The following is a 9439-nucleotide window of genomic DNA, read 5'->3' as shown; positions in this document are numbered from 1 at the left end:
AAACGAAAAATAGATGCGAATTTTCTTTAATTAGTTGAATATGGGGTGGAGAGGCAAACAGTGTATCTCATTGTCATACCTAATTATATAATTAGTTAATATATTAATATCCAATATATTTATTATTGTTGGTTATATAGTATTATAATTAATGTCATTAGATATATCGTTCATTCAATTGAACATACTTTTTTTTAAACTATAATTTTTTGAACTTTTTTTTAAAGAGATGTTGAAGAAAAAATCCAAACAGAACAAAAGGGCTCGATTGATAATTAATAAAAAAAAAATAACTTTTTTTCAAAAATGTGATACCTAATTAATTGTGTATAAAAAAATAGTTAGTTCAATTAATTAGTTATTAATTGAAATTACGTTAAATCCATATTTTTATTGCTTTTTATCTTTGATATTTTAACATTTAAAAAAATTATATTTATTTCATTTAAAGTTAAATTATAAATATTTGTAGAACATCTTTTTATAATGTTCTATTCATTATTGCAAAAAAAGTATTTAATTTTTTTTAAGTTAAAGGACAGTTATACATATTTCATTTTATTATAGATTAAAAATAATTGTTGAATAATTTTATAGATATTAAAATATATTTTATTTTATGAAGATTAAAATTAAAAAATCAAAATTATATAAAGACTAAAAACATATTTAACTCATTAATTAATGAGTCATGCTAACAAGTGTCCTTAATACACTTATTAAGGAATTAAAGAAAGGAAATAAAAGATATATTTTATGTGGAAAATATCACTTTTTAAAGAGTCTCTTCAAAGGGGTTGTAAGTTTCTTATTTTAAATGTACTATTTTCAAAAATATATTTCTCCTTTTTGCTTCTCAACAAGGGTCTCAGAGACACTTATTAGTATTCCCTTTAATTAATTTAGATGAGAATGTCATGCATCATTTCGTATTGATTTATTTAGTTTTGTCCTTGTCATTTTGTGTGTGGTTTTATGAGTTAATTTTGATAACAATAATAATATATGTACACTTCATATTTCATAATATTCATTAAATATTTTATTTTATTTTATTATATTTATCTTCTTTTCATCACATCATCAACAGTTTATATATAGTCATGATATCCTATCATTTTGTGTGTGGTTTTATGAGTTAATTTTGATAACAATAATAATACATGTACACTTCATATTTCATAATATTTATTAAATATTTTATTTTATTTTATTTATCTTCTTTTCATCACATCATCAACAATTTATATACAGTGATATCCTATCATTTTTTTTTATCTATTTCTCTTTCAAGTTATATGCATGTGTGGGTGTCAACCTAACATTTTTCTGTTAATTGGCGGCACAAAAGCATATTTTTTATTTAAACCTTCCTAATATAAGTGAATGAAGTTTATTGGAGACATAGTAAAATCTCACGAGAAAACAACCTTCATCTTCATCGTACATGTCAAAAAAAACCCTCAACTCCAAGACCGTCTTAATTTTTTATTAATTAAACTTCTAATATTAGATCCTCTATCAAAATCATTTTTTTAAAATCTCAAGTCTATTATTTCATGGGGCTTAAGGGAGAAGACTTATATGCCCTCAATATTTTGTTAATTTTGAAATTTTTCTTGAAAATTTTCAAAATTTATTTTATTCGAAATAAATTAAAAAATAATTTTTTCTCAAAAAGTTGAGAAAAAAAATTCGAAAAATAAATAAAAAAATTTTATCGAAAAAAATCGGAAATTTTTTATAGAAAAAAATCAAAAATATTTTTGTTGTTGAAATAATTGAAAAACTTTATTTATTGAAAACAAAATCGATTCTTTTTTTTTAAAAAAAAGTGGATTATATATCCACTAAACTCACAAAATTTTAGAGGACATTTAGTGTGAGTCTTTATTTTTAAAACCTTTTAAATTATAAATATTTTTTATCTCTCCAACATATAAGCCAAAGTCAATAATTAGAGGGCACAGCTCTACATGTAATATATCTACAAATGGTCCTTATTAATTAATTTTTCAGAACTGTGAAAAAAGGTGATACTTTCGTTTATATATTTGATTAGTTTACCTTTTGAACAAATCAAAAGCCAATTACCTATATCAAATATTTTGCATTTGATATCAACTAATCAACGTTTTAAAAATTTAAAATTGAGTTTAAAAACATACTTGATACGTTAACGTATAAGGGAATGCCAGTTATCACACTTTTTTATTCCTTTTTTAGTATATCATCATTAATATTACAAGTTAATTTTATATAAATTAAAGCACACCAAAACCCTTATCCTCTCTTTCATCTTCTTTGTTAATAGAATAAAGGTGGCTTAGAGATATTTTTTAGTTCATTTATATTGTTTTTCTATCATTTTATTTAAATTAATAAACAATCATCACATGAATTTAATTTTTATTTTGTAATTTTTGTAATTTCTTTGTCTGAATGTATTGTTGTTTTGTTTGTCATTTTAATTAAATCTATTACATATTTAATCAATGACTTAATTATCAATGTTATAGATTTAAAAATATAGATATTCTATTTACTTTAATTTTGTCATATTTATTGACATTTTATACTATTAATTTTAGTGGTGTAAATTTATTTAAATATTCATTTGTTTTAATTTAAGGCTATTAATTTTTAATCATTTTTTACATATTCTACTAATTTAAATAAATAAATATTTTTTAGTAAAAGAAAATCACAGCAGACCCTTAGAAGAATATATTATTAGAATTAACTACCAACTTTCTTCTTCTTCATTACGACATTGTATTCTTTATATAAGTTATTTGACTACATGTCTATACATATGGACAACAATAAAAAAAATATAGACAAATTTATATGAATGATGTACTCATCCAATTTTATAATGAGTGTCACATTTATAAATAAAAAATTATTTTAGAATGATTATTATTTTTAATTTTTAATATAATATTAATATTATTAATTTTTTCAATTAATTGTCTTATTTAATTAATACTTGTTATATATCACTTGAATTTATAATAATGATGAATACATAAAAAACTAATTAGGATAATTGATAAAATAACTATTTTTTTATCGTTTACATTTTTTGTCATATTTGTAAAATGAATAAATGTGATATTTGTTATAATGTAAAAGACGCTTACATTGAGCTAGTTGCATAGTCCCTCTCCTCTTTCTACACCAGGTAGTTGAAGAACTATTGAATTAATGAACTATATCTTAGTCCCACAATGCACAAAATAATTATCTTTTTAAGACGAATATATGAGCAATTGTTGGTATTACATTTTTTTAGGTTTGATAAAAAATTTATTAATGAAAATTATAATGTTCGATAAAATTTAAATTTGATACAAAATCATATAATTTAATTAAGTTCTATTTTTAAGACTAAAATGTACTATTAATTAAGCTCTCTCTCTAGTCTCTATATATAACATGATCTTTAGAATATTTAATTTACAGGATATTATATTTAAATTCTATTCATAATTATACTATTAAAGATGTTAAAAATTAATGTAGATTATTATATTTAAATTATTGAAAATATTGATAAATATATAATTTAATAAAAAATTAATATGATAATAATAATTAAAAATATTTTATTTTTATTTTAAATTAATCTGATAGATTTAAAATACTTTTTCAATAACTTGATTTTGTCCTTTTCTTTTTATTAAATAAACTTATTAAAAACTTTAACTATGTCTATTAAATAAAAATTGATGTAGAGTAGCTAGATGATATACCTTTAACTAGGTCCGCAAAATATGAAGAGATAGTACAAATATATCCAACGTGGAGTTAGAATTTTTCTCAATCATATATATATATTAAATAAAACTAAACTTCAACAAAATTGTTTGAGAAAAAAATCAAATAAAGTACTTCAATAGTATGAGAGTAAATATATATATATTATTAACATAATTGTATATAAATAATTCTATTATGTATAATATATAGTTAGAAGATGTATTGGATAAAATAAATTTTAATATAAGATAATGAAATGATTAAATTGTGATCATATATAAAGGATTGTGATTGAAAATATTAAATAATCATTTAAAAATATCACATAATTTTTTATTTTAATCTTAACTATTCATGATATGATGAACAATTAATTTTTTTTTATCACACTTTTCCTATAAAAGTAATTTCATTTCATATATATAATGTGTACATATCAAATTGTGATTTCTACTAAATAAAGAAATCTCGATAATTTCATTTCATATATACATATATAATATATAATGTGTATATATCAAATTGTGATTCCTATTAAATAGAGAAACCTCATTATAAATCATCTAAGAACATCCACAATAGAAGTCTCGTATTAAAATATTTAATTAAGTCTCGTATGTACACATAATATTAGAGTATTTAATTGAGTCTCATATGTACACATTATATATTTTGTATTTTTAATATTAGTACTTTAACCACTCAATCTTTTTAATCTAGTACTTTAAAAAAATTAATAAATGAATACCACCAATAATTCTATATTTAAAAAAAATAAAAAGAGAGATGATACTTCTATTGTTATCACTTTCTATAAACACTAAAAAAATTAATCTACAATAAAATATATATTTAATTTGATGCTAAATAGATAAAACATTATGTGATTATGCATCATGACCACCATTGAATTTGATGAGATAAATTTGGACTCATCAAGCAATCCATCACATCAGAACACCACCGCTTATTTATATTTTGGGGCATGGGCATTGGCAAGATAAGAGCTTAAAACACATTTTGGTTTATTAAGAGCTTAAGATGAGATGTATATAAAATGAGAAATAAATTCGTTTGGCAGCTGGAATGTAGTTGTTGTCAGGAATCAAAATCACTTTTGTTCACTCACTCATTCATTCATTCCTCTCACAAAGAGGATTCGAGAAGAGAATGGTAATTAAGTAACAAACAACATCAACATGAACCGTTCAATTCACCTGCCACTTCCTCTTTAAATAAATTCATCTGCCACTTGCTTTGCTTCAATGCTTCAACGAGCCCACTCAAATTACAAAAGGTAATTATCATATTTTTCCAGAATAATATATTTCAATATTTGTTAAGATTATATAATATATATTTAATATTTAAAACAAGTTATATTAATAATTTTTATTGAAATTTATGTTAGTATATTTGAAATTTTGATATGGTTTATTGTTTATTTTAAGGATACCGTATAATTCTTTCAATTTAAAAATTATTTCTCACAAATATTATATATTATCTTCAAGAATATACTCTCTCTAATTATAATTATAAACAAAAAATACATGCATTAATTGATTTTAAATATAAGTAAAAACTAAAATAATTAATTTATCAACATTTAATAAAACTATTTCAAAAATACTATTACACTAATTCTTTAATACTATGGATATGATCATAATAATTAAGAAAAAAAATTAATTTTCGACTTTTTCTGTAATACATAAAAATATTTATTTCTTTTAACTACTTTGTTGGTAAGAAAATTGATCTTAATAACTTTGAGATCAATCCAAAAATTAAAAAAAAAAATCAAATAAAAAATAATTTCGATCAACATTTGAATTAACCAAAACAATTATTGGCCATATAATTGAAACCGTGGTCGTAATATATCTCTATATTTACATGTTATATGAACACTGTAACTTCCCACCAAACATTCAATCCTTCATTTTCTTTTTATATTACCACATCATTAATATATTATATGTATGATTTCACCTTTTATATTGTAATGTTAGCTAGGGTGATTAATTATTCTTTCTCTGTTATCACCAACATCACGCCTTGTACTTACCCACACTCTTACTCTTTTTCATTCATTCAATCAATCAATTAAAAATAGCCAAACTGTTATTCTAAGTAGAAGAAAAGGCAATATTCTAGAAAGCTTCCGAACAAACATGTTTGCCCCTCGCTTCTAATTCCTAATAAATATGCAACAGATTATAATATAATATCATTTAAAATTAAAATTAAAATTAAAAAACGAAGCAAAATAAAATAAAAACCAATTAAAATAAAAAAAAATTGAAGATCCAAAAAAACGCGAGAAAGTTAACGAGATACTGAGTAGTATTAAAAGATTAACATATAATTGAAATAGGAATAATAGAGAGATAAGTGTAGAGTAGGGAAAATTAACAAGAATTTAGAGAGGAGGAAGCGATGAAAAAATTAGCATCAAGTTTGGCTCTACAAACAGGGCAGAGAGGGTTTCTGGAAAGCCACGTGTCAGCGCATTCCAAATGGAATGAATGATTGCAACCCGGAATGACACGTACGGATTGGTCAAGACCAATTTCATCAAGACAAACGGCACATTCGGGAGCAGCGAGGAGATCTTTACCGGTGATAGTGGGTAACTTTTGGAGGTCAGAAGGAGAAAGGCCGTTATCGGTGACGGGCTTGACAGGTTGTATAGCGTTGATGTTGTTGCGTGGACGGTGGGTGGTGGCGTACCAGAGTAGACACATGTAGATTATGAAGATGGCGCTCATGCCGAGACATGGCAAGAAGAGCGCCAGAAGCACTGCATCTAGCATATCCAGTTTTAGTAACTGATATGATATGATATGATTAGATTAGTTAGTTGAGAGTTGAGAGTATGGGTAATGAATAACTCTAATCACTAATCACTAATGATGTGGGTGTGGCTGTGGGTGGGACTGTGTTTCTTTCTTAATTTTGTATCGGTGTGCGCTATAAGTTTTGCCGATTTCCTCTTTCCTCTTTGGTATCTTACAAAACAAACCCACTCCCACTACCGTTTCTAACACTCCCTTCTACTACCACTTTATATATCAATATTTCTTTACCACATTTATATTTATTTCAAATTTTAAATACAATATTCTTAACATATCATTTATATTTTAAATTTTGTTTATTATAACCAAACAGACATAATAAGATAAAATAATATAATTAATTTATCATATTATAATAATTTTAATATTTATTAATTGAACTAAATTTTATGAATTTTCTCTTGCAACTCTATTTTACCTTTTACATTAATCATACAATTTTGTATTTTAATTATTCTTAACCTATTATATAAGTTTAGCTTAACGTGATTGATGTGCAATATGACTATTGTAAACTCTAATACCAAGTTTAATTTCTACTTGTGTCTATCTTTTGTTTATTTTGAATTCTCCAATATAAAGGAGTTTCTTTTTTTTTACATCATACAAAGTTTAACTATTTAAGGACTATATACAAATGATTTAAATGTTTTTCACACAATCATATTGTACCACAATGATACAAAGACATTATTAGCCCATTATCTTATCTTAAAATATTATGTCGTTTGGTTTTCCGCCTTTACCTTTTCAAGATTCACAAATGAAAAAGACCGAATTTACCTTTCTCTGTTACTTACTTGTATGAGTTAGCTTTAATTTGTTGAACAGCAATTCTTCAATTAATTGTATCCCTTGTTGCAAGTTGCAACACTAATGTCTATACTATAGTATATGCATCTGCATCCAATTCGATTAATTTATTTTGTACTAGTGCGGTAATTCCCTGGAAACCAATCAAATATCACGTCTATATCTATGTAAAGATGCTTTACCCTAAAACTTTTCTATGCAACTAGTTAAATTCAATTCCTTTTCACCAAATGCTACTTCTACTTGCCATTGCTAATATTGGGCCAATTTGATCCATCAATTGTTGCTAGGAGTACTGAGGATTTTCATTGATACTGCGTACAAGCATATATAAAAACTGTGCCTGTTTTCATATGTAGGATTGACGAATCCAAATATTAACCTATTGAGATTGGAAAAACTGTAACTAAGAGTTAGCTTTGCTTCCTCGTTGACTTGAAAATAGTGGTCTTAGTGGATTGAGACATTTTTAATGTCTGCAAATCACAATTTCAATATTTGCTTATTATAAAGGTGACCCACTGATAAATAATATGCTGTAATATTAATACTTTACGGTCATTAATATCAACAATGATGAATCTTGTTCATTGAAAATAGAAAACTCAGTTATTCTTGTTCTCATTCGACATAAACTAACTTGTTCTCATGTTTATTTTTATTATTATTTTTTCTTTCAAATTGATATCTATCAAGTCTCTATTAGATATATTAAAATAAAATAAAAATTATAAAATTCTCTTTATACTTTTAATCATCGTTGAATTGTGTTTTTTCCTTCCACCGAACCACTTATCAAATTGTCCATCTAATGTACCTAAATCTCGATGGAAAATGAAGGTCCGACTTGAATCGAATTACACTCTAATATAAAAAAAAAACTCAATTATTTTGATTTTATTTTTCTCGATTCAAAGTGTTCAATTCAAATACTGAATTAGCAAAAATAAAATTTAAAACCATTCTGAATAATATGAGCAATTATAATTTTTATTTTGGGTTTAACAAAATAGTATATCACAAAATTATGAAAATTGAAGTTATAAAATTCTAAACACAACAATGTTAGCTTACATGTTCCATACTTTCCTAACCTTTTATTTGTTCATACTTCCCTAACCTTTTATTTGTTGAAAACCTAGTTACTACCTAGTTTTTCTCTCGGGTTCTATTTCTCTTTTCATCTGAGAGGAGTGATTTATTATATGAAATTATCTTTCTAAATTATTTTTTCCATGATCTGTTATCAAAATAAGTAATTTTTACATATTTAATTGTCTTTCAATTTATTTTGGTGATTTCTTCGTGTCTTAATGCAACATTTTAATTTTTTCGTTTCATTGCAGAAAGATCAACTTCGATCAAGTGAAAATTTAATCGATGACTATGACATTTTCATCGATGACTATGACATTTTCAACTTTACATCTCGAAGACAGATATTTCAGACATCTCAATTTTCTCTTATTTGTAGACTTTGCCACTTTTATAAAAATATTTTTCTATTTTATGCTTTTAATCTAAATATTGTAAATTTATTCACAAATTCATCTTTTTTTATTTTATTTTAACACCTGAATTGTAATGTTCGTAATCAATGTAATTTTTATAATTTAAATGAATGAATATCATTTTGCGTACTTGTGTACATATGTTTTGAAAGAAAATTGCTATTTCTTAAACTTACAATTTTGTTGTTATTTTTAGTTTCTTTTTTCTCGTATACCTGCACAACATCAAATCAAAGTCAAACTACATTTTTGCAAGCTACATTCCAACGTCCGAGCAAACAAAGCTTAAAAACAAAATAAGGTGATTATTCATCCAATATGAAAAAACATTATCGAATATATGCTTCCGGTCGTATATTAAAATGCATTTTGCACTACTGAAATCTCCGTTCCCGTAATACCCCGTGCTTTTGGCGGGCCTTCAGCAACTCCCACCGAAGAAAACATTACATCAGCTGATACAGTCCTATTCAAAATACATCCACT

General features: G+C 24.4%; 1 long non-coding RNA gene across 1 annotated transcript; it reads left to right on the top strand.

Annotated features, from left to right (window-relative positions):
- The first annotated feature begins 4789 nt into the window (after window positions 1-4789).
- On the top strand, window positions 4790-9082 carry LOC113786154 (uncharacterized). Its single transcript, XR_003472273.2, has 2 exons — window positions 4790-5062; window positions 8789-9082. It is a non-coding gene; the product is annotated as an uncharacterized lncRNA (long non-coding RNA).
- Window positions 9083-9439: the final 357 nt, after the last annotated feature.

The sequence above is a fragment of the Cicer arietinum genome, chromosome 4 (genome assembly GCF_000331145.2).
Source record: "Cicer arietinum cultivar CDC Frontier isolate Library 1 chromosome 4, Cicar.CDCFrontier_v2.0, whole genome shotgun sequence".
Lineage (NCBI taxonomy): Eukaryota > Viridiplantae > Streptophyta > Magnoliopsida > Fabales > Fabaceae > Cicer > Cicer arietinum.
This window is presented reverse-complemented; position numbering and strand designations above follow the sequence as displayed.